Here is a 27079-nt window from a genome sequence, read left to right on the forward strand (position 1 = left end):
GTTCACGCCCCTTCAAGAACCTTCTCCCACACGTGTGTCTTGCTCCTTAATGACCACCTTCTCTATTTGAGCCCTCACAGTCTCACGGCCCCTGCCGGATTGTTGAATGTTTTTCACTTTCTAGCCTCTGTACATAGCTCTGTTTTGTCTTGTTTTCTGCCTCCCGGTATCTGACCTTGCCTTGCCCTCGATCTTGTTATTGTCTTTGCCTCTGAATGGCACCACACTGTGTATTTTGACCTCTGCCTGTTTTGTGGACCACGCCTCAGCCTCACGTCTGTCTGTACCTTTGTCTTGCTGCTGGACCTCCCGTGTACCGTCTCCCTGCCTGTTAAACGTTCTTCTAACTCCATCAGCTGTGAGGGTTTGCATTTGTGTCCACCCAGTTTGAGCCAGACCTGACAACTTGAGTCTCATGAATGTCATAAATTGCTCTATGAAATTTAATGATGACAATATACACACAATGCAATGCAACTTACTACACCTTAACTAAAGTGACATGAAATATACAATGACATGGCTAAAATTCTTTTCTACTATCAGTGTGTACAACGGATAACTCAGCTAGTACATTAGTAGATGGTTATGAATACTACATTCCGCTTCTGCTAATAATTGGCCACAAATCCTCCACTAACTTTAAGTAGAGTAACCATCAGAATTGCTTAACAGCAGCGCCCAATGTGTTTTGTCATTATCATGGGAATGGCAAATGTTTGGTGCTTTACTGTGAAATCACCTGAAAACTGCATCTGCCAGATATAAAAAAAAAAAATGGAAAAAAAATCCACTGGCTCCACTTCGGTATTGTGGTTGATGGTTTCACCCACAGAAATGAAACCCCCTGAGGGAAGGAGAATATGTGGAGTTCCATTATTTCATTGCACGGAGAAAATGATATATAACCATGGCCCACATCCATCTCTGACTGAAGTCTGCAAATGGTATATGCAGACTACCAAAAAAACAAAAAAAAAACTGACCTTTAGAGGTAATCAGAACTGCACAATATGCAGAAAAAAAGAAATGAACTTCAAAAGCAAAGCATGGTTAACTGCTTCTTTTAGCCTTCCAGCTCTTCCTCTTTGTAAAAGTGTGTGTAGGAATTAATCAACCAAATAGATTAGAGGCAGTGACATCACTGCAGACAGCGGCACCACATAGGGTTCAGAGTCAGCCGGAGCAGGAAGTGTTGAGTGTTTTGGCTGTGATTGGCTACAGAGGGGGGTCTACAGGAGAGCAGCAGCAATGCAGTCAGTCCAACACCATAAATCATGCTGCCTGCTCCTCCAGATTGGTTTAAATTGTGCTTCACTTTTGGGCCTTGACTGGGTCTCCGGGCTTATTAGAGCCCCATGCTGAGAGAATAACCAAGCTTACAATTCATCAGAAAGGCCTTATAAAAGAAATCCGGGCCAGAATCATTCACATGGATCATCCAGATCATTTAGAAATGTGCTCTAACCCTGCACAGTGCAGAATAAAGGAAAAAAAATCAATGACATTTTTGGAAATGTCACTTTTGCTTTGTGTCATCGCTTCAGATGATCAAAAGTACTGTGTCACCTCCTATCCAGTCTGTTGATTATATGAATTTTGCACACAATGAGGCAGACAAAGCACTGTGCATCTTAAAGATAATGAAATAAATAAATAACTACCACCTTTATTTTAGCTTCGTATTTTGCAAAAGGAATTGTCAAATCAATGAAGTCGCACAAAACTGAACACTGCGGTTAATAACGCTCCTGACGACTGAACAGTGGACTGAATAAAGCAAAACACAAAAGAATGGGAGTGTGCAATTATAACAAATTACACCTCAGCCCAGTGCAGCCAAGTGCAAGAGAAAATAAAAGAGAGAGAGAAGTTTAAAGAAAAGAACTTTTACTGTCCCCACTGTGAATAGTCTGGACTCTACCCTGTCAGCCACATGACAAAAGCTAAAAAAAAAAAAATCCAATCCAACCCTGTTTGAAAATAATTTCTTTTATGTGATCAATACACATGGTGCTTCAAACAAACCCAACGGGCACATAAATGCACAGTCCCAGCCGGGGGCCATGCAGCACCTCGCTTCTTGGATTTGTTATTGCACAGGTTCATGCACCAAGTCTTTTCTTCACAACGTGTCATTAACAGTTTAAAGGTCACTCATCTGAATCCCATGGAACATCTCCAGCTATTTCACAGCAAAGTGGTGTTGGTTTTGCAATTTACTGTCATTTCAAACTCGGCGAAGCTTTGACAGTGTTCGACGGTGAAAGATAGAAAGAGTGCCGGCATTTTTCTCAGCGCTGAAATCCACTCGACATTTCAGAGCTCATCAAGCAGACACAGCAACGCGGCAGGTCTCCTCAAGGCCGCCTCCAAAGCAGAACATAAACACAGCTTCAGCTCACCAACAGCTGCTTCGGTCAAAGAACACAATACGTCATCACACCACAAAGTCCACATAAGCAATCACTGAAAGAGGAGGAGAGAATGACAGCGACAGGACAACCAGTCGTATCCTTCTATTCCAAGCATTAATCGATCATTTAAAGAAATGCATATCAGATGTTAATCAGTTTTGTTTAATGCCAGAAACAAGAGGGATCATTTGTAGGACCACAGAATTAGCTCCAGATATTCCCTGCAATTCCCTGCAAACACTCCATAAGCAACTCCTTGAACACTACTGCATATCCAGCTCTGGAATTTTGTATTCTGAAAGGCTTTGTTCAGACCGCTGGTAAAAAAAAAAAAAAACAAAAAAATCCCATTTATGTGCATGTCCACTTTGAATTTGATCCCATGTTGCAAGTCTGAACAGTCAAAAAATGCATGTATACAGCCATAAAGTTCCATCCATAAAGTTTTGTCAGCCAACGTGACAGAAATGTCTTCACCATGGTCACGTGATGAGGTGGTTTACCTGTGGGGGGGATGAATCAGTGCAGGCTAATGTGGAAGGTTAATCTGCTATGCCATTAACATAGCAACTGTTGTGATAAGATGAAAAATGTGGATTGCCACACAGACACTCAAATTGGATCTGGCCATTTGCTGTATATAATGTGGACAGTCAATCACTGAGATAAGATGTGAATCATATATGCAACAAGAGAAAACGGAAATTTCTGTCCGCCAATCCAGATCTGAATAACCACCAAAATTCAGTGGAGTTTTCCATGCCCTAATATCTATCTGTGGTGCAAATTTGGTGAGAATCTGTGAAGTAGTTTTGATGTAATCCTTCAAAGCCATCCTTCAAAGCCATCCTTCAAAGCCTATATAATGTGAAATCTTGATCCAGAATCTGGATCCGGATCACCTCCAAAATTTAATGGAGTCTTCCATGGCCTAATATCTATCTGTGGTGACGATTTCATCACAATCCATGCAGTTATTTTGATGTAATCCAGCTTGCAGACAGACAAATAAATAAATAAATAATCACCAATAATTTTATTACGTGGGCAGCACGATAGCTTAGTGGTTAGCACTGTTGCCTGCGAGAAGGTCGTGGGTTCAATTCCCGTGGCCTTTCTGTGTGGAGTTTGCATGCTTTCCCCGTGTTTACGTGGGGTTCCTCCGGGTGCTCCGGTTTCCTCCCACATCCAAAGACATGCGGGTTAGGTGGATTGGAATCTTTGAAATTGTCCGTAGGTGTGTGTGTGTGGGTGTGTCTGTGTTTGTTTGTCTGTTTCTGGCCCTGCGACAGACTGACGTCCTGTCCTGGTTGTACCCTGCCTTGCGCCCTATGACTGCTGGGATAGGCTCCAGCTCCCCGCGACCCTTAATTGGACTAAGCGGTAGAAGATGAATGAATGAATGAATTTTATTACGTCATTGGCGGATGTAATAATCCCAGTTGAACAGTCAGTCTAAACAAAGCTGTAGCTATGGATGAGGACCAGTCCATCTCTTATTGTGGGTCCTGATGGCATCTTTTAACATGCACATTAGGGATGTGTATCGCTTCTTCATAATATGATCTGATATGTATCTAGATACATAGGCTATGATACAATTCAGGGACAACACTTTGTATTATGGAACAATGCATTTATGTGGCAATACAATTTTTCGCTTGATGTGAACATTCATTTTCCATGATAAATTACAATAAGCCAAAAGTGACATTACTTACTTTCAAACACATATTTCATGAAAGACAAGCAGCTGGTCTGCTCTGTGTCAGCCTGATCCCATCAGATCTCAGTAGGTAAGCAGTGCAGGATCTGGTTAGTACTTGGATGGGAGACCTCTTTGAAACACCAGCGGCTGTGTATCTTTCTCCAGGTAGCACTGGAGTTGCGTCAGGAAGGGCATCCGGCGTGCCACCTACCACTGCGGATCTGGCTGTATCTGCTGTGGTGACCCTGAACAAAAATGGGAGCAGCCGAATGGGCAACAACATTTCATGAAAGACAAGGGACCCTCTTTAGTTTTGTTTTGTTTTGCTTTTTTAACTAGTGCAGAGCAGCACATTGGTATTGCCTCTGCCACTGGAGTCAGCACTACATAAAGTCACAGAAAGTGCAGCATAAAAGCAGCTTGTGATGCCACTTACCTCACAGGCAAAGTTAAACTTTCCTGTGACCAGTCTCATGAGAGCCTCATGCTGACTTTTGAACTTTTGTGAGAGTTTGAAGACACAGAAGCAGCAGAGAAACAGTTTAACTCAACAAATTTATTAGGTGAAAATTAAGCCATCAACAAATTCATATACATTTACATTGATTCAAGGGTCTGTGAATCAATGTAGTCATATCTAGTACTTTAAAATCAATTTCTGATTTGTATTGGTTAATTGTTACACCTCTAACACATATGCTTTTAACATGCACAAGCCAGGACTATAAAGATGCTTGTGAAGTCTTTTAGGTAATCGAAGGGCCTGGTGGACACTTGAAGCCACTGCACTATAAATAACATGTACGGTACTGAAGAGTGTCAAACGTTCAGTAAAAATACTTATATTGCACCATAGTGGCTAATTAGAATATTAACAACTAATCAGTAACCCCAAGTCACACCCCTTTAACATTTCAAACCTAGTTTTTACTCCCATAGTCCTGGAATCCTGTGCCAGTTCTGCCTGACACAGAGAAGAGCATGATGGGTAATTAAGCGCTGCCTTACACCCCCACCAACTTGTAACAGTGTGTTTGCTGGAGACAAGCATGATGCACAGCATCAAACATCAAGAAATACATAAATTTCAGCACACAGAAAGCACAAGCAATATCTTTCTTTTAAAATATCTCCCTGAATAAGATGCTATGCTGTGCTAACAGGATGGTAACTCTCTCTAGTAGCTAACAAATACAACCATCTCCCTCAATTGGTTAAAACAGCATCAACATAGAGCCTTCTACACTGACATCAATGATGTGCCACTCGCTAACCTACAGAGCTAACTATAAACTGTTAGGTTCTGATGCAAAGTGCTGCCATTTGCCTTTGTTAATTATCTGTAATCTTCATTTAGTTGTACTTCACAACTAATCACAACTGTTGTGGCTGGCGTGCCTGGCTGGCTTTTGTTTGTCCTCTGTTTCTGTCTTTTGGTTTTCCTTCCAGGTGGTGCGCATTTGGGACTGAGTGGCTGTGTGGCTGAGTTATCAGGACCTCACCCTGATCACCTGAGGCTGATCAGGTGCAGCTCGTTCAGGACTCACAGCTGTGGTGCATCTACACGGATTGGAACATGGTAGCATTTAAGTCTGGAGTACACAGTGTGTATTTGCCAGAGACTCGACCTTGTGACCAGACGGGTGTGATCATCGTCTCTAGAGCCATCTCCCATCAGTGGATGCAGAGAACGTCCAGGTTTGATGCATGGTCTGTGAAAGAGGAGGGGGTGAGGTCTCACGCTCGTCAGCACACTTCCTGAGACTCGGTTTGTCGCGGCCACCTGGGGGGTGTCGGCGGGGTCCTTGGGTCCGAACAGTTTCTGGCTCCGGACCGTTTGTGTTGCTAGGAGCGCACCGTGTCACCACCACGCCAGACCGCGCACTCTTTTACTGTGTTTTTTATCACATCACTGTTATGCATTAAATTCAGTTATCCTTTGTACCGTGCTCTGCTTATTCCATACTGGGTCCTTCAAACGCTGGTCGGTTCTCCGTCCTGCATCCGACACATAACAACAACATTCAAGCTAATTTTTGCTGCACTTGTGGTTGAGTTTATAAACAGTTTTGTTGGTATAGGGTCTAACTAGCAGATTCTGCTTTGAGCAGATGTTACAAGTATCGTCAGCACACCCAGTGAGATACTATCAAATTTGGTAAATCTAGGTAATGTATTAGTAATGACACCCACCCTGATAACAGGGTGTAGTGGCTGGATTAAGACATGCTGGGATATATTTAACCTATTGTCATTTATTTTCTTCTCAAGGTAATCTAAAAAAATCTTAGGCTGTAAAAGGAGAACGACTTACAGGTGGTTGCCCATGAATAAGTGGTGCCACCTTGTCAATCAGGAACTTTGAATTATGCTTGTTTTTGTTGATCAAATCAGAATAATATGCCCGCTTTGTAGCCAGTAGTGCATGCTTATAGTCTAGAATAGCATCACGGCATGTGAGGCGGAATACTTCTACTTTTGAACTACGCCATTTTTGTTCTAGACCTGTAGTCTTGTGCTTGAGACCATGTAGGTAATCACTGAAACAAGGTGATTGTGTTTTGGGGTGTGGTTTTAATATAGGTGGAGCAATCATGTTGAGTGTGGTTGTGAGCGGTGAGTTTAAGCTGTCCACAAGAATGTCTAAAGAATGTAGAAAAGTGACAGTAAGATATGAGGCAGTCTGGCTCCAAGTTCAATTGTACTATCGTATTCCCAATAGTAAGCTTATCTGGGGTGTCCTTTTCATCTAATGCCAATGAACTCTGAAGCTGCTCTAGCTTATGGAAACAGCTCTCTAAGAGAGCCACCCTTTCTATCAACATCGGGCAAGAGTAGAGTGTAATGTAATGTAATTTGTGCACCAGAAAATCCAAACATGTAGCAGGAACTGTGCAGAGATCTGCATTTAGTCCTACAGTGTTCGTAAGACCAATATTGGCCCTGAGGCCAATCAGGTCCATGCCTATACCTGGAGAGTGTAGTGGGTGACAGTTCATGACCACTCCAGGTGAGTCTCAGGTTACATCCCCAACCACAGCTGGTTCCCATTTACAGATATGTCGAGTGAGACAATGCAGATGAGGTGTTTTGTCCAAGGACACACGCAGGTGACCTCAAGTACACAATCAAACCTCGGTCTCTATATTGGAAATGCACTTCCAATGCCACACAGCCACCCACTCTATAGGCAATCACAATCACAATGATGTTGACAAAGCACGATCCCCGAGGCTGGCAGTTATCAAAGTACTGACAACAACAAGCAGTACTGCTCAAATCCTAACACCATTCCCTGCACAGCACACAATACTGAAGTACTCACATTTAAAGAGAAATCTTTGAATTCAATGATGACTAGTCTGGACAAGATTTAAACAGCTCCACATAATGGGTAAATATTTGCCTGAATAAACCTGTTTCTTAAAGCAGGAGGGCCCAATGATGCAGCTCACATTGATTTTTCTTGTCTATTTATTTCTCCTCCCTGCAGACTCTCCTCCAGTCTAACCTGCTCTGGCTGATAAACACAGGCCATCAATGCAGACTGAGGAGGTGGGATGAGACTGGGACATCCTTCAGAGGTCTGTCTTGTTCACAGGGGAAGGGTCAGCGGGAGCCCTGAGGCTGCAAAGCTCCTCCTGAAGCTAAGACAAGGTGACAGGTGAGGAGTGGCAAGTGATAAACCCACGCTGGAAGGGCGGGCGGGCTTCTGTGTTGTCAGAGATAATGGCTTCAAAGGCAGGCCAGAGGTCAAACAAGAGACATGCATGGATGCTGGGCTAATCACAGTGCCACACAAACGTGTCACAGTTCACAGACTGGCTGTAATACAACACATGAGCCCTTTTCCAATTATACTCAAAGCTGTGTGTCACGTGAGACGCAGTCATTTTTCTGTGTTAACGAGGTGAGCAATAATTCACTTAACTGAAAGAGAGAACAACCTTTTCACATTTTACGCAACAGTATAATAACAGGATGACGTTTGCTTCTGTCGAAAAATGGTGGATTGTCCCCTCTGGGTCAGAGGAGAGTTACTGCGCCAAGTGGAGAAGTTTAAGTATCTCAGGGTCTTGTTCACAAGTGGGGGTAAATTGGAGCGGGAGATCGATAGACGGATTGGGGCAGGGTCTGAAATTTTACGGACATTGTGCCCGGATCATCGTGGTAAAGAAGAGTTTGAGCCAGAAGGTGAGGCTCTGAATTTACCAGTCGATTTATGTTCCTATCCTCACCTGTGGTCAAGAACTTTGCATAATGAGTGAAAGAATAAGATCATGGATGCAAGTGGCAGAAATGAGATTCCTCCATCGGGTATCTGGGCTTATACTCCTGGACAGTGTGAGAAGCTCGATTATCCAGGAGGGACTTGGAGTAGAGCCGCTACTTCTTCACATCAAAAGGAGCCATTTGAGGTGGTTGGGACATCTGGTGAGGATGCGCCATGGTCATCTCCCTAAGGAGATTTTCCAGGCAGGTCCAACTGGGAGAAGGCCCCATTGCAAAATGAGTCAAATTTTCGTGACAGGGTTTTTTTTTCTTACTATTACTAACCCTACCCCAACCCCCTAACCATAACCATACCCCCCCAGACCCACTCGGAGCACTTTTAATTTGGTGCACCCCTCACAGAATGTATTAGAATAAATTTGTGCTCTCCTTATGAAAATTTTGCACTTTTCATGACAATATCACAAACCAGTAGATTTGCGTATATTTCACGAAGCTGAATCATGACATGCCATGAGATATGGTAGCCCAGGACACACTGGAGAGATCATATTTCCCATCTGGCTTGGAAATGCCTCTGGATCCCTCAGGAAGAGTTCCAGGACTTGACTAAGGATAGAGAAGTATGGGATTAATGAATGAATGTTTGCTGAAAAAGTCAACTTTAAGTCATGTTACAGCTTACTTTCTTTCTGTAATGTCACACAAATTACTCTCTGCACTCTCTCACTGCCCATCTTGCACATCATTAACAATAAGAGTATCCAGGTGGTCCTTGTTGCTACGGGAAGCAGAAATATGTTAAAAATATTTAATTTTTGACAGCAAATCCTGTCAAAAATTGTAGGGGTGCATCTACTGTTCCTGATAATTTTCCACAATCCAGCCAACATCCACTAACTATCCAGTAGGTGGTGAACACACCAATGGGATGCTGTAGAGGAAAAGCCAAACAGCTTTTTTTCAGTTAAAGAAAAGCCTTCAGGGGAATATTCTTAATTCATAATTGGGATTTGGTTGTTCAAGTGGAACTGTAAAAAGTGTTTTTCACTGCAAACCACAACATGGCAGGCTTATCAAGCCTGAAGGACAAATTGCCCAAGTGTTTTCCTCCAGAGGAATGTCTTCAGGCCTTGGTGATTATTTGGCTCCTTTCTTATCTCAACCCTACAAAGACAATAAACTGTTTTTCATAGGACTGAAGCATGCTCCACTCCCTCTCCCCATCCCCCTCCTACCCCCTATCACACACACCCCCACTTTGGCTTCTGCTCACGTCACCCCCATTTCCTTCTGCAGCACGGTTTTAGCTGCTGCTGGTCCCCGTCTTCCCCCCCCCCCCAAGCTGACGGTGGCGCAACTCAGAGTTGCTGCACGACCTTCACCCACTTGCCTCAATTCGGATAATGGACTTCTTCAAATTTAGTGCACAGAAAAAATGTCAAATGTGTATGTGCTGTCCTTAATTCTGATGTGTGCCATTATTACGGTAAACAAGTAATAATTGTGGACTAATTGCTGTCTGAGGTAACTGGAGTGCAAACGTAATTTCTCCACTGTGAGATCAATAAAGTATATCTCATCTCAGTTGATCTGGCACATTAAAATTCACTAGATGTGAAAGGGCTCATCCTTATTTTTTGGTTCTTTTAATTTGGTGACTTCCATGATAACAGCATTTAAGCCAGAAGTTGTGTTCATCGTGTGTTATTGGCATCATTGTAATGCGCTACACCCCTCCCAATACCGACAGTCTGATCACTGTGTATGCGCAGCATTCAACATATCGTGTAAAACCTGGGCGCATCTCCTGCTTCCTGACCAATGGTTGTTTTTTGTTTTTGTTTTTTCCCAAAATGTTATTATGGATTTGAAGTTTCTCAAGAACCTGTGGCCTCATGTACAAAGGTTGCATATGCACAAAAATGTGGAGTGCGTCCTTTTCCTGTGGAAATGTGCAGTACCCCACGCCAAGTTCATGACTGGTGTACGCACATTTCTAATGCTATTGGTACTCTGGTGACACTTAGAGGTGATGCTGGGAAACTGTTAATAATGTGAAAACAAGAAGTCATCAGAGTGATGTGCACATCTGTTAGGGGACCTTGCAAATGTTGCAATCCAACATGAGCAATTATTCAGGGAACGCGAGGATTTACTTGCAAATAATGATAATTGGCTCATAAGCCAATTTGGTTTTCCAAGACCAGTGTTACTGGAGTTGTGCAGAGAACTGTGGCCAGCCCTAGAGTGCAACAGCGAGGATCCAGGGGTCATATGTGCCCACACAAGTGCTCACCATGCCGGGCTTCTTGACAACAGGGACATTCCAGCAGGATCTGGCCAAATGATCAGGAATGTGCCACTAAACCTTGAGCAAAGCCATGCCAGTTGTGTGGAACAGAATCATCCGAATGTCATCACATTCCCATATAATGCCGTATAATGACTAGCATTAACCCTCGGGAGTCGAATAACTCACCACTACGTCAAAAGTCACATGACCTAATTAAGTGAATGTAACCCCCAATCCACTGCACTCTGGGTCTCCTTTTGAATGTGTGTTGAACGTGGAGACTTCAACCTTTATAGCACTTAAATTTTGTTAATAGGCCTAGCATAACTTGACTTATGAGTATTTTTTACACCATGCGTTTTCATGAATATTATTGTCATTTTCACTGCGCGTAATGTACACACACGCAGCAAAAAGGATCATTTCCTTCTCTGCTGTGGCAGCAACAGCAGTGGGAAGAAATATGACTCATTTAGCGGAGGTGATGGTCTAGTGGTTAAAGTGTTGGGCTTGAGACCAGAGAATCCTCAGTTCAAATCCCAGCCTGACCGGAAAATCATTAAGGGCCCTTTCACGAGGTTCTTAATCCCCTAGTTGCTCCCGGTGTGTAGTGGGTGCTTTGCATGGCAGCAGCCTCATATCAGGGTGAATGTGAGGCATTGATTGTAAAGCGCTTTGAGCGTCTGATGCAGATGGAAAAGCGCTATATAAATGCAGTCCATTTACCATGTATTCCTTCTTCCTAATTGGTTAGCTCGTGCATTTTTCACCAATCAGAAGTTACTAACCCCATGTGTGTTTGATCACAGCCCACCCACCCCACATGGTTCTGACTGTGTGTGCTGCGCATGACGCACGCAAACAGAGTTTCTCTTCCTTCTCCTCCCTCTGCCCATGGCAACACAAGTAAAAAAAAAAAAAAACACAAATTTCTCTTTATTACTGGTTGAAAATAAACTATATAATAACAATAATCCCCAAGCCACGTAATTTGGTTGCTGAGGGAAGGAATTTTGTGGGTGTTTCAATGAGGAGAGAGAAAAGCAGAGAGCGATTAGAATTTTGGTATTTGAGGGATTTGAGAGATATTTGGCGTGTTTGGAGTGCATGTTTAGTCTGTGGTGGAGTAGTTAGCATGTGTGGTTAGTGTGGTGTTGTTGTTTTTTTTTTGTTGTTGTAAAAATTAGTTGTTTTATGAATGTGGAGCAAGCGCTTCAGTTATTTTTTGAACCGGAAGAAGACGGCGTGAGCGACAGTGAGGATTCTGAATATGAAAGAGATGATCCCTCGTTTCTTCTAGATGAACAACCAGAGCAGGTGGATCCACCGACATGCGCACAGAGATCTGAACAGAGGGTCGGAGCGCGCGCTTCTGTTTCCAGATCTAGATTTCCACTCAGACGTGCAGCAGAGCCATGCCCCAGCGCTGACTGCTGGAATACGGAGGAGGATGCAGACACTGCTTCAGCAGTAAGCAGATTTCAGCCACGGAGAACACCAGGAGTCCAGGTTGATATGCTTTCCACTCCAAAAGACCCTTTTTCTATTGTTTTTTTGCAACTGACACAATTAGAACAATTTGTACCAACACCAATATAATTGCTGTAAAAAACAAGGCATTAGGGAAAAAAAAATACAACTGGATAGACATTGAAATGGAAGATCTGTCCACATTTTTTGGACTTCTGATATATACAGTGGTATGTAAAAGTTTGGGCACCCATGATTATTTCCATGATTTTCCTTTATAAATCATTGGTTGTCTGGGGACTGAGGTGGCCATTCCAGAACTTTGTACTTGTTCCTCTGCATAAATGCCTTAGTAGAGTTTGAGCAGTGTTTAGGGTCGTTGTCTTGTTGAAACATCCAGCCCTGGAGCAACTTCAACTTTGTCACTGATTCATGAACAATGTTCTCAAGAATCTGCTGATACTGATTGCATTCCATGTGACCCTTAACTTTAACAAGATTCCCAGTACCTGCACTGGCCACACAGCATGATGGAACCACCCCCAAATTTTACTGTAGGTAGCAAGCATTTTTCTTGGAATGCTGCGTTCTTTTTTGGCCATGCATACTGCCTCTTTTTATGTCCAAATAACTCAATTTTAGTTTCATCAGTCCACAGCACCTTATTCGAAAATGAAGCTGTCCAAATGTGCTTTAGCATACCTCAAGCGACTGTTTGTGGCGTGTACACAGAAAAGGCTTCCTCTGCATTACTCTCTCATCCAGTATCTCCTTGTGCAAACTGTGCTGTATAGTTGAACAATGCACAGAGACACTATCTACAGCAAGAACATGTTGTAGGTCTTTGGAGCAGGTCTGTGGGTTGACTGTGACTGTTCTCATCATCCTTCGCTTCAGCTTATCTGAGATCTTTCTTGGCCTGCCACTTCGGGCCTTAACTACTACTGTGCCTGTGGTCTTCCATTTCCTCACTATGTTCCTCACAGTGGAAACTGACAGCTGAAATCTCTGAGATAGCTTTTTGTATCCTTCCCCTAAACCATGAGGTTGAACAGTCTTTGTTTCAGGTCATTTGAGAGCTGTTTAGAGGGTCCCATGTTGCCACTCATTAGAAGAGATGCAAAATAGCCACCTTAAACACCCTTTTTCATGATTGGATTAACCTATGTAAGGAGGTCAAAGGTCAATGAGCTTACCAAACCAATTTTGTGTTCCAATAATTAGTGCTAAATGTATTCAAATTAATGAAATGATTTATGCACCAAATTTATGCACCTGCCTAATGTTTAAATAATTATTGCACACTTTCTGTAAATACTACAAACTTCATTTCACTTCTCAAATATCAGTGTGTTCATCTGCTATACGATATATTTAACAGAAATTTCTGATCCAGACAGCCAATGATTAATAAAGGAAAATCATGAAAATTATCAGTGCTGTGCAAACTTTTGCATACAACTGTATGTCATTGGTGTCCCTGCCAAGTCTCCAGGACTACTGGAAACAAAATTACATTTTGTCTGTGCCCCTTCCAGCTACAATAATGACAAGAGACAGGTTTAGATCAATATTCTGGAACATCCACCTGAGTGATCCAGATGAGGATGTAGAAAATGACAGGAAAAAGGGAACACCAGGCCAAGACAAAGTGTTTCGAGTCAGACCTCTTTATGATGACATCCTCACTGCCTGCCAGGCCTGCCAGCTCCCTCCCAAGGAGAGAGCTGGAAGTGGATGAAAGGATGGTGGTGATGAAGGCAAAAGCGGGAATGACTCAATATTTGAAGTACAAGCCAACAAAATGGGGCATGAAACTTTTAATTGGCTGATTCAAGCAATGGCGACACACTCAAGTTTACCATTTACACTGACAAGACTGTGACCAGAAGTGAGCATGAGCTGTTGGATGATGTGGTCATGAACCTGATCCAGCCATCCACGCTTGGTACTGTGTACCACATTTACATGGACAATTTTTATACAAGTCCCAAACTGTTCATGGACCTGGCCAAGATGAAGTTTGGAGCATGTGGCACACATAGGGCAAACTGGTCTCACAGCAAGTCGTGATTCAGCAGCACAAAATATACAATAATCTATTGTTTTGTGAGATTGTGAGGAAAAGCACCTCATTTTGGTCACGGCGGCACAAATTCATTCTAATTCATTCCATGATGGCTGCACAATATTAAAAGTGAAGCAGGCGGGTCAGGGGTGATTATGGTTAGGGTGGGGGGAAGGAGTAGGATTAGGTTCTGGTTAAGGTTAGGGTTGGGGGTAGGAGTAGGGTTAGTAATAGTGAGTTTAAAAAAAAACCCGTCACAAAAATTTGACTTATTTCAGGATGGGCACACACAAAAAAAAAAAAACAAACAAAAAAAATAAACGTGAGACTGAGCTGTATAGGGAAAACAGAAGACGATACCACAGAGGGCAAATGTTCTCACATAAAAATGTGCACACACAAGGGGTTTATTGTGGACCTGGTGTGTCAACTGTGTGGCACTGACAAAACAGGTGGCCCACAGAACAGGAGCCAGAACCACATTCCTGTGCCCATTGTGACAGGCACAAAGCCTCACCAAAAAACCACCAAAGGCAAATTGAGGTGCCAACGCTGCTATCAGGTGGACAGCAACAGGAGTGACACGTTGTGGAAGTGTCAGGCCTGCCCCTCTATGTTGTGTTGGACAGGAATTGTTTTTTTGAGTGGCTCAAATAATATGTATTGCATCTTATTTTGACATCTGATTGTTTTGGACTTGAACTAACAGTCTTTTTCAAGACTTTTTTACTTTTTTTTACTTTTTTTACTTTTTAATTTTTTTTAACTTTTTACTGTGCTCCAACGCCTAAGGAAGACCTCTAACGGTCGAAACATCGCGACGGAGCACTTTTATCAGCTAACTTTCATTAGCGTTGGCAGGCTAACTAGCTTGCTAACGCTTTCGTTTTTATTTTTTTTTATTTTTATTTTATTTTAGCACCGTTGTCGTGCGTTGCCTGTGCTGCTTCATGGCCTGTTTGGTGCCTTGATTGGGGCACACCTTCTGCTGAATCACCTCTGGATTATTTGCACATTATTCACTTTGTGTGTTTTTGGGAATCCGCTAGCTTAGTGTAGCTACTAGCTCTTAGCCGATTTAGCATGGCGGCTTCTCCTGTCTCTCCCGCACTTTTCTGCTCTGGGTGTGAAATGTTTAGTTATTCCTCGGCCTCCTTTAGCAGTAACGGTACTTGTAATAAGTGCAGCTTATTCGTAGCTTTGGAGGCCAGGCTGGGCGAAGTGGAGGCTCGGCTCCGCACCGTGGAAAATTCTATAGCTAGCCAGGCCCCTGTAGTCGGTGCGGACCAAGGTAGCTTAGCCGCCGTTAGTTCCCCCCTGGCAGATCCCATGCAGTCGGGAAAGCAGGCAGACTGGGTGACTGTGAGGAGGAAGCGTAGCCCTAAACAGAAGCCCCGTGTACACCGTCAACCCGTTCACATCTCTAACCGTTTTTCCCCACTCGACGACACACCCGCCGAGGATCAAACTCTGGTTATTGGCGACTCTGTTTTGAGAAATGTGAAGTTAGCGACACCAGCAACCATTGTCAATTGTCTTCCGGGGGCCAGAGCAGGCGACATCGAAGGACATTTGAAATTGCTGGCTAAGGCTAAGCGTAAATTTGGTAAGATTGTAATTCACGTCGGCAGTAATGACACTCGGTTACGCCAATCGGAGGTCACTAAAATTAACATTAAATCGGTGTGTAACTTTGCAAAAACAATGTCGGACTCTGTTGTTTTCTCTGGGCCCCTCCCCAATCAGACCGGGAGTGACATGTTTAGCCGCATGTTCTCCTTGAATTGCTGGCTGTCTGAGTGGTGTCCAAAAAATGAGGTGGGCTTCATTGATAATTGGCAAAGCTTCTGGGGAAAACCTGGTCTTGTTAGGAGAGACGGCATCCATCCCACTTTAGAGGGAGCAGCTCTCATTTCTAGAAATCTGGCCAATTTTTTTGGATCCTCCAAACTGTGACTGTCTAGCGTTGGGACCAGGAGGCAGAGCTGTGGTCTTATACACCTCTCTGCAGCTTCTCTCCCCCTGCCATCCCCTTATTACCCCATCCCCGTAGAGACGGTGCCTGCTCCCAGACCAACAATAACTAGCAAAAATCTATTTAAGCATAAAAATTCAAAAAGAAAAAATAATATAGCACCTTCAATTGCACCACAGACTAAAACAGTTAAATGTGGTCTATTAAACATTAGGTCTCTTTCTTCTAAGTCCCTGTTGGTAAATGATATAATAATTGATTAACGTATTGATTTATTCTGCCTAACAGAAACTTGGTTACAGCAGGATGAATATGTTAGTTTAAATGAGTCAACACCCCCGAGTCACACTAACTGTCAGAATGCTCGTAGCACGGGCCGGGGCGGAGGATTAGCAGCAATCTTCCATTCCAGCTTATTAATTAATCAAAAACCTAGACAGAGCTTTAATTCATTTGAAAGCTTGTCTCTTAGTCTTGTCCATCCAAATTGGAAGTCCCAAAAACCAGTTTTATTTGTTATTATCTATCGTCCACCTGGTCGTTACTGTGAGTTTCTCTGTGAATTTTCAGACCTTTTGTCTGACTTAGTGCTTAGCTCAGATAAGATAATTATAGTGGGCGATTTTAACATCCACACAGATGCTGAGAATGACAGCCTCAGCACTGCATTTAATCTATTATTAGACTCTATCGGCTTTGCTCAAAAAGTAAATGAGTCCACCCACCACTTTAATCATATTTTGGATCTTGTTCTGACTTATGGTATGGAAATAGAGGACTTAACAGTATTCCCTGAAAACTCCCTTCTGTCTGATCATTTTTTAATAACATTTACATTTACCCTGATGGACTACCCTGCAGTGGGGAATAAGTTTCATTACACTAGAAGTCTTTCAGAAAGCGCTGTAACTAGGTTTAAGGATATGATTCCTTCTTTATGTTCTCTAATGTCATATACCAACACAGAGCAGAGTAGCTACCTAAACTCTGTAAGAGAGATAGAGTATCTCGTCAATAGTTTTACATCCTCATTGAAGACAACTTTGGATGCTGTAGCTCCTCTGAAAAAGAGAGCTTTAAATCAGAAGTGTCTGACTCCGTGGTATAACTCACAAACTCGTAGCTTAAAGCAGATAACCCGTAAGTTGGAGAGGAAATGGCATCTCACTAATTTAGAAGATCTTCACTTAGCCTGGAAAAAGAGTTTGTTGCTCTATAAGAAAGCCCTCCGTGAAGCTAGGACATCTTTCTACTCATCACTAATTGAAGAAAATAAGAACAACCCCAGGTTTCTTTTCAGCACTGTAGCCAGGCTGACAAAGAGTCAGAGCTCTATTGAGCTGAGTATTCCATTAACTTTAACTAGTGATGACTTCATGACTTTCTTTGCTAACAAAATTTTGACTATTAGAGAAAAAATTACTCATAACCATCCCAAAGATGTATCGTTATCTTTGGCTGCTTTCAGTGATGCCGGTATTTGGTTAGACTCTTTCTCTCCGATTGTTCTGTCTGAGTTATTTTCATTAGTTACTTCATCCAAACCATCAACATGCTTATTAGACCCCATTCCTGCCAGGCTGCTCAAGGAAGTCCTACCATTATTTAATGCTTCAATCTTAAATATGATCAATCTATCTTTGTTAGTTGGTTATGTACCACAGGCCTTTAAGGTGGCAGTAATTAAACCATTACTTAAAAAGCCATCACTTGACCCAGCTATCTTAGCTAATTATAGGCCAATCTCCAACCTTCCTTTTCTCTCAAAGATTCTTGAGAGGGTAGTTGTAAAACAGCTAACTGATCACCTGCAGAGGAATGGTCTATTTGAACAGTTTCAGTCAGGTTTTAGAATTCATCATAGTACAGAAACAGCATTAGTGAAGGTTACAAATGATCTTCTTATGGCTTCGGACAGTGGACTTATCTCTGTGCTTGTTCTGTTGGACCTCAGTGCTGCTTTTGATACTGTTGACCATAAAATTTATTACAGAGATTAGAGCATGTCATAGGTATTAAAGGCACTGCGCTGCGGTGGTTTGAATCATATTTGTCTAATAGATTACAGTTTGTTCATGTAAATGGGGAATCTTCTTCACAGACTAAAGTTAATTATGGAGTTCCACAAGGTTCTGTGCTAGGACCAATTTTATTCACTTTATACATGCTTCCCTTAGGCAGTATTATTAGACGGTATTGCTTAAATTTTCATTGTTACGCAGATGATACCCAGCTTATCTATCCATGAAGCCAGAGGACACACACCAATTAGCTAAACTGCAGGATTGTCTTACAGACATAAAGACATGGATGACCTCTAATTTCCTGCTTTTAAACTCAGATAAAACTGAAGTTATTGTACTTGCCCCACAAATCTTAGAAGCATGGTGTCTAACCAGATCGTTACTCTGGATGGCATTTCCCTGATCTCTAGTAATACTGTGAGAAATCTTGGAGTTATTTTTGATCAGGATATGTCATTCAAAGCGCATATTAAACAAATATGTAGGACTGCCTTTTTGCTTTTACGCAATATCTCTAAAATCAGAAAGGTCTTGTCTCAGAGTGATGCTGAAAAACTAATTCATGCATTTATTTCCTCTAGGCTGGACTATTGTAATTCATTATTATCAGGTTGTCCTAAAAGTTCCCTAAAAAGCCTTCAGTTGGTTCAGAATGCTGCAGCTAGAGTACTGACGGGGACTAGCAGGAGAGAGCATATCTCACCCGTGTTGGCCTCTCTTCATTGGCTTCCTGTTAATTCTAGAATAGAATTTAAAATTCTTCTTCTTACTTATAAGGTTTTGAATAATCAGGTCCCATCCTATCTTAGGGACCTCGTAGTACCATATTACCCCATTAGAGCGCTCGCTCTCAGACTGCGGGCTTACTTGTAGTTCCTAGGGTTTGTAAGAGTAGAATGGGAGGCAGAGCCTTCAGCTTTCAGGCTCCTCTCCTGTGGAACCAGCTCCCAATTCAGATCAGGGAGACAGATACCCTCTCTACTTTTAAGATTAGGCTTAAAACTTTCCTTTTCGCTAGGCTTATAGTTAGGGCTGGATCGGGTGACCCTGGACCATCCCTTGGTTATGCTGCTTTAGACGTAGATTGTGGGGGGGGTTCCCATGATGCACTGTTTCTTTCTCTTTTTGCTCCGTATGCATCACTCTGCATTTAATCATTAGTGATCGATCTCTGCCCCCCTTCACGGCATGTCTTTTTCCTGTTTTTTCCCTCAGCCCCAACCAGTCTCAGCAGAAGACTGCCCCTCCCTGAGCCTGGTTCTGCTGGAGGTTTCTTCGTCTGTTAAAAGGGAGTTTTTCCTTCCCACTGTGGCCAAGTGCTTGCTCATAGGGGGTCGTTTTGACCGTTGGGGTTTTTCATGGTTATTGTATGGCCTTGCCTTGCAATATGGAGCGCCTTGGGGCAACTGTTTGTTGTGATTTGGCGCTATATAAGAAAAAAGTTGATTGATTGATTGATTTTGTAAATAACTGTCCAAAAAATGCCTGAAGCATTTCCTGCGTTTATGTAAATAGTTTATATTAACTTTTTTGCTACATTTATACATATGTTTTTCAAATTTAGAATTTATATTTACATTTTTAGTTATGGAAAAATGGCTCATTAAACAAGTTTGTGGTTTTCACAGTCAAAAAACAAACTTTTTCTCTTCTCGGATTTTATGTTTTGCGTGATTTTAGGTTCACCGTGTTTAATACAGTATGTCAGAATGAATGAAAAACTGTAAAGTCACACAGGCAAGGTTGTGCTGAAAAGAATGGTACCAAACAAGGCAAAGTAAACACATTTTTAAAGGTAAATTATAAAGGTAAAACCAAAAGTAGTCAAAACAGCCAATTATACCGTGCACTCCAGAGGGTTAAAGCACAATTTGCTGCAAGAGCCAGTTTCCCTAATGCAATCAGAGCTATTGACTGCACACATATTGCTATACAGGCACCATCACATGATGAATTTGTTTTTGTTAATAGGAAACATTTTCATTCCATCAACTTTCAAATCATATATGATGCAAAAATGCATTGGGTTGGGTTGGGAACAGGCTAGAAGTTGGCATGGTGCATGATGGGTGACTGCTTGGTGAGTAAAAAGTTTATTTGTGTAATTGTTCTAAATGAAAACCAGGTGGGTATATCTGGGCATGTGCTCATTCAAATATGTTTTTTGTTGTTGTTGTTGTTTCTTGATGGTGAAACTAGAGCTGCAGCACTTCTTAACAAGCCCCTGATTGTCTCCCTGAGTTCAGTACTTGTCAATAAATGTGTGCATAAAGTTGTGAATGTCACACAGTATCAGCCGGATAGAGAGGGGAATCCCAGGTCCCAGGGACTATTTAAATAAATTTGTATATTTAAATGAGGGCGTGGACAGAGAAGTGTTTGGTACTTCTGCATGTGTTTCTAATTCCACATTGATTGGGATGTACAAAAAGGAATGTGCTTGGATCCATGCGTATGCACACTTTGATATATCTGACTTTTTTTGTGCCTATGACAGTGTTTACAGGGTTTCATTATACGCCGTATTTCAGTAGGAAATCCATGCAAGTCTTTGTACATGAGGCCCTGGTACTTTGCAGCCTTTCACCCAGATGCCATGTATGTCATGTTAGTGGCGACCATGTGAAGAGTGAAATTGAGTCACACCCTGGCGAGTGCTGGCAACCGTGTGGGTTGTATGATGTGTTTGTGGTGAACAGTGGCGAGTTGGGTGAGGCGCTACATGCGCTTCTAAAAGACACAATCGTTGTCTGTGTGAGAGGGGCTGTACTGTTTTTCACTTAGTGCTCACACAAAGAAGACTGGGATGGACTCAACCACTCATCTACATTTCTGCTGTACAACCCTGACTCTTACCAATGCAGAGAATTATACACTACATACATTATACAGCAGTCAGTAACACATATGCCATCTGAGTGGATCGTTTTATTGCAAGAACAAACAAAACACCACTACACCCACATAAACACAAAATTGTACTTTGAAAATGTAGAATCAGATTTCAAAAAAACCCATCTGCCTTTGGCAGCATACACTCAAATAATGATCAGAAATCTAAGCAGACAGATTGTTGCATTTCTTTGTACTAGCGGCATTATTATGCACTTGTGAATGTGCCATAACTGAGTAACTTAAGTACTTTTTTTAATTACTCAACAAAACTTTTGGCAATAGATAAAACATTTTGTTGGACAGGTGACTGTCATTGTACAACTACACTTACTGATGTCATTATCGGCATAGAAAGACATTTTCATCCCCTAAAAGGTTATCTGAAGTCACAAAAGAAAATCCTGTTTTTTGAGATTCAACATAAAATGGAAAAACACTCAAAACCTGTTGACAATGATTGAAATTTGGAGTGACACAGCTTTCTGTCACTTTTGTCAAGTAAAATAGTTTAAAGTTGATGCTAAAGCTGACCCCAGAGGTTCACTGGCTTTGCTTACACACAAGCAACATGACCAACGTGTTCCTGTCCGCCCCTCTCATCTGTCATGTTACAGTGCCAATTCCAGTCCTTTGTACAGGTGTCCTAGTTTGCCAAGGGTAAATTGGAAATGGCATTGACATGAATACAGTAAATCACATTCAAACTAACTGTGGCTGCTAGAAACAGATAGTATAGTTTGCAGTAGGGATCAAGGTTTTTTTTTTTTTGTTTTACCTCCAGGTTTGAGCCAAGTCATTTCATAATAAAGGATCTGCTGATATAGAGTGCTGTTCGAATATGTGTATTTTCCGAGACATCACACTTACACTCTACAATGCATTAAGAAAAAAAAAAACTAACTTCAAGATGAGCTCATGTTTTTATTTCATTTATTTTACAATTAAAACAAAACAAAATGTAATATGCAATAATGTCTTTAAAATATGTCTTCAAAGATTGACCTTTACCCAAAAGGGGAAGATAAGTGTCTTCTGATACCTTGCCCTTCTGGTTATGGGCCTGCACACTGCTTGTTACCAGGAGCAAAACACAGACAACAAGATGAGGAAAAACTTGGATTGTCATGTGGAGTAGCTGATTTGTCACTAAGAACCACATCATGTGCCAGGCATCAGAAACAGATTTTTTTTTTCACGTTTGAAGCGAAGCAGAGCATAAATATGCTTTAAAAATATGAACCACAGTGCTGCTGATGAGCTAGCAAAAAGCACAGATGTATGAGTGGTTAGCTATGTCAGCATGGAGTTTATGAAGCAGAGCAAGATGGAACGGACACTGATGTAAGACTCATGTTAAGTCATTCTGATACTGACCAATAGAAAAAATGCCTTGATTTGGCCGATCAAGTTTCACTTTATTTAGGCTTTGAAGGATTATGTCAAAACTACTCCACGGATTCTCACTAAATTGGCACCATAGATAAATATTAGGCCATGGAACATGCCATTAAATTTTGGAGGTGATCTGGGTCTGGATCCAGATTCTGGATCAAGTTTCACTTTATATAGGCTATGAAGGATTATGTCAAAACTACTTTACAGATTTTCACCAAATTTGCCCCACAGATACATATTAAACCATGGAAGACTCTATTAAATTTTGGAAGTGATCTGTATCTGGATTCTGGATTGTTTGTCTTTATAGGCTTTTAGGGATTACGTCAAAAGTACTTCAGAGATTCTCAGCCAATTTGCACCACAGACAGATATTAGGGCATGGAAGACCACTGAATTTTAGAGGTTATCCGGATCCGGATTCTGACTCAGAATTTCACTTTATAGGCTTTTATGGATTGTGTAAAAACTACTTCATGGATTCTCACCAAATTTTCACCACAGATAGATAATTAGGTCATGGAAGACACTGAATTTTGGAGGTGATCTGGATCTGGATTGGCAAATGTCAGAAATGTCCAATTGCACTTGTTTTTCTATTGCATTCATCCTGGTCCCTGATAGTGCTCACTCTAAAAATCACAAGATCACACTGATGATGACTTACTTGCCAAACATGCCAAATTTCTGCCCATAATTATGCTTACGGTGCATAATTTTACATGCTTAAATGTGGATTAATTGCATTTTGTAGCATAAATTCTGTCACTGCCAATGTTGCTCATTGGTAAGAGAGAGAGGCAACGAAAGCATATTGTGTTTCCAATAAAGATCTTTACAGAAAACAGGGCTGGTAACCAATCATTTGGTGTTTTTCAATTCAAGTGTGGACATGTCATCAGCAATGGGACCTCCTGGCTAGCAAGTGAGCAATTACAGGTTCTCTGTTAGAGCTATCACTCTTAAATAATGGTAAATCTGTCACTCTCAGCCCTAATGCTACATACATTCATCACACAGTCTGGACGTGCCAGTCGCTCAGCACACACCAAACAACAACTGTCACAAATCTATAAGCACAGATGGAAACAGCAGAAAAGGTCCTTTAAAAAAAATCTCTGAACTGCTGTGACCAAACAGCATGAAATTCTCTGATATGTGAACGTGACAACTCTGTATCTCTGTGTTGGCGCTGCACACGTGGAGGCTGTAGCCTTTTGTTAGCTCGCTCTCATAGCATATTTTGGACAGATTTGCCATGCTTTATCTAAAATGTGAAGACGCAAAGAAAGCAGGATGTGTCCAACATGCAAATTGTCAGGATAATATGCAAATCATTCCTTTTTCTCCTTCATGGCCATATCTACAGTTCAGTGGACAGAAGGTGCTTCCTGGTAGGCTTATAGCATGGATTCTGAGATAGTGAGAGCCACTAGCATCCAACTTTAACTGCGTGTACATGTTCACAATTCGGCAAGTCAAGACTGGGAGCATCTGGTGATGCCCTGTGTTGTCACATCCACCAACCTACGGAACTGCCTTGGGTCCTGGATGGCAACCACTAAAGCAGGCAACCAGTCCATCCCCGGTAACTGTTTTTCTGCTGCAGCCAGGTGAAAGGTGAGTATCCTCTTGGTGTTCTCCAGTCAGTACTCAAAGGAAAATCACGTTTTGGTTTATCAATCTGGGAGATGACACTATGTCTCATTTTTCACAAAAAAAGAAACAGATTTTCATTTTCCCCTCACAGCTGTACAGACCTCTGCTCCTGGACGTCCCAGCTTGAGAACAAGTTCCGTGTTTTCCGCGAGGCGCATGTCTCTGTCTGCTGTCCTCATGTGGAAAAATATAAAAAATCTTTCACCTTTGCACCGGCTGCAGTGGCCGGACACAACACACCTCCTCTGTCTTTCTTGATTTCAGGCATTTTTCTGATTACACGCCAGCGATGGTAGCGCAGTGGTAAAGTTTCCATCTGGTAATCAGAGCTTATAGGTTCGAATCCTGTGAGTGTCATTTATTTTTTTTTAACCAGGGTTATTTAACCATGGGGTTCTGTATTGTGTCCCCATTTTTTTTATTATTTATATCTACCCAGTGATTAACTAAATATACAGCTGTTTTTTATTTTATTGTTCTCCACATTAGAAGCGTGATGTGGTGCAGCTGCTTGGACCATGATCCTGCTCGAAAGACACCGTTGCATGCACTAACCGTCGCACCAGGATTGTGCATGCCTGCCCGTCGGCTCAATCTTTGCGTGGTTCACTCATACGAGCTGTTCCGCAGTAAGTTGCCCTGAGTTGTACTTATTCCTATTATGTGTGAAGGGGCCCCAAAGGAAGTTCTTATATGTCATGCCTTGTAACTATAATGGAAATAATTGCCCTGTGGGCATTATTAAAGCATCTGAATACAGTTTTGTTGACTTTGAAGCTGCTTTTGACACAGGGGCATGACATTGGCAGTCAACCACTAAAATTTATTTTATTGACCTTTTTGGTCATTGGTGACAGACGGGGGAATCTCCTTTTTTCTTCTTATATTAATTAAATGCTTGGCAGCTGGTCTGCTCTGTTTGAGCCTGATCCCGTCAGATCTCAGGAGCTAAGCAGGGCAGGATCTGGTTTGTACTTGGCTCTGTGTTTCTTCAGGTGACAATGGAGTTGCGTCAGGAAGGGCATCCGGCGCGAAACTTAAAACAGTGCCAAATACCAGTGCAGCTCTGGCTGTATCTGCTGTGGCGACCCCGAACAAAAACGGGAGCAGCCGAATGGACAACAACATTAGTTAAATGCTCAACACTTATTTTGGTCCGTAAAATCCTCTATTGATGTTTCACCTATTGGTTGTCTTGGTTGACCCACTGTCTTTGTGATGACTGGACTCTATATTTATTTGGTTGCTTAGCTGCAACATTCTGTTGTCCATGTTTGCCAATTCCTTCTTGTGCTTTTATGTTTTTGCTTTGTGTTTTTCATATGGCTAATGCAGATGGTCATACCACTGAGTCCGGTCTGCTTGAGGTTTCTTCCTATAACCAAAAATAGGGAGTTTTTTCCTTACCATTGTCGCCTACGTGCTTATTTGGGGGGGCGGGGGGGGGGGGGGGTGAGTAAGGATAGACATGTGTAGCACGTTGGGCGACTTGTGTTGCAATTTGATGGATTTGTACTGAATGTTAGCAAATGAACACAGAACGCCTCAGTGTGCTTGGAGCCCTACAAAAATGGTGGTTCATTCAATTGATTTTCTCTTGTCTTTATTATTGTATTGCTTTATTCTCGGGTCTGCAAAATATTAATACCACGTGAACAGATGATTCCAAATGTAACTACTGGAGTTCTAACTAGGGAGAGGAAATTCAACCAATAAGTTTCATTACACTAGAAGTCTTTCAGAAAGCGCTGTAACTAGGTATAAGGATATGATTCCTTCTTTATGTTCTCTAATGTACCAACACAGTGCAGAGTAGCTACCTAAACTCTGTGAGTGAGATAGAGTATCTCGTCAATAGTTTTACATCCTCATTGAAGACAACTTTGGATGCTGTAGCTCCTCTGAAAAAGAGAGCCTTAAATCAGAAGTGCCTGACTCCGTGGTATAACTCACAAACTCGCAGCTTAAAGCAGATAACCCGTAAGTTGGAGAGGAAATGGCATCTCACTAATTTAGAAGATCTTCACTTAGCCTGGAAAAATAGTCTGTTGCTCTATAAAAAAGCCCTCCGTAAAGCTAGGACATCTTACGACTCATCACTAATTGAAGAAAATAAGAACAATCCCAGGTTTTTTTTCAGCACTGTAGCCAGGCTGACAAAGAGTCAGAGCTCTATTGAGTCAAGTATTCCTTTAACTTTAATTAGTAATGACTTAATGACTTTCTTTGCTAATAAAATTTAACTATTAGAGAAAAAATTACTCATAACCATCCCAAAGACGTATCGTTATCTTTGGCTGCTTTCAGTGATGCCGGTATTTGGTTAGACTCTTTCTCTCCGATTGTTCTGTCTGAGTTATTTTCATTAGTTACTTCCTCCAAACCATCAACATGTCTATTAGACCCCATTCCTACCAGGCTGCTCACGGAAGCCCTACCATTAATTAATGCTTCGATCTTAAATATGATCAATCTATCTTTATTAGTTGGATATGTACCACAGGCTTTTAAGGTGGCAGTAATTAAACCATTACTTAAAAAAGCCATCACTTGACCCAGCTATCTTAGCTAATTATAGGCCAATCTCCAACCTTCCTTTTCTCTCAAAAATTCTTGAAAGGGTAGTTGTAAAACAGCTAACTGATCATCTGCAGAGGAATGGTCTATTTGAAGAGTTTCAGTCAGGTTTTAGAATTCATCATAGTACAGAAACAGCATTAGTGAAGGTTACAAATGATCTTCTTATGGCCTCAGACAGTGGACTCATCTCTGTGCTTGTTCTGTTAGACCTCAGTGCTGCTTTTGATACTGTTGACCATAAAATTTTATTACAGAGATTAGAGCATGCCATAGGTATTAAAGGCACTGCGCTGCGGTGGTTTGAATCATATTTATCTAATAGATTACAATTTGTTCATGTAAATGGGGAATCTTCTTCA

The 27079-nt window shown here is 41.8% G+C and overlaps 1 protein-coding gene across 2 annotated transcripts in view; it reads right to left on the reverse strand.

The window, feature by feature from the left end:
- Positions 1–27079, reverse strand: part of cdh4 (cadherin 4, type 1, R-cadherin (retinal)) — a 1030104-nt gene that overhangs the window by 811415 nt on the left and 191610 nt on the right. The gene's annotated exons all lie outside the window — the stretch shown is intronic.

The sequence above is a fragment of the Thalassophryne amazonica genome, chromosome 3 (genome assembly GCF_902500255.1).
Source record: "Thalassophryne amazonica chromosome 3, fThaAma1.1, whole genome shotgun sequence".
Lineage (NCBI taxonomy): Eukaryota > Metazoa > Chordata > Actinopteri > Batrachoidiformes > Batrachoididae > Thalassophryne > Thalassophryne amazonica.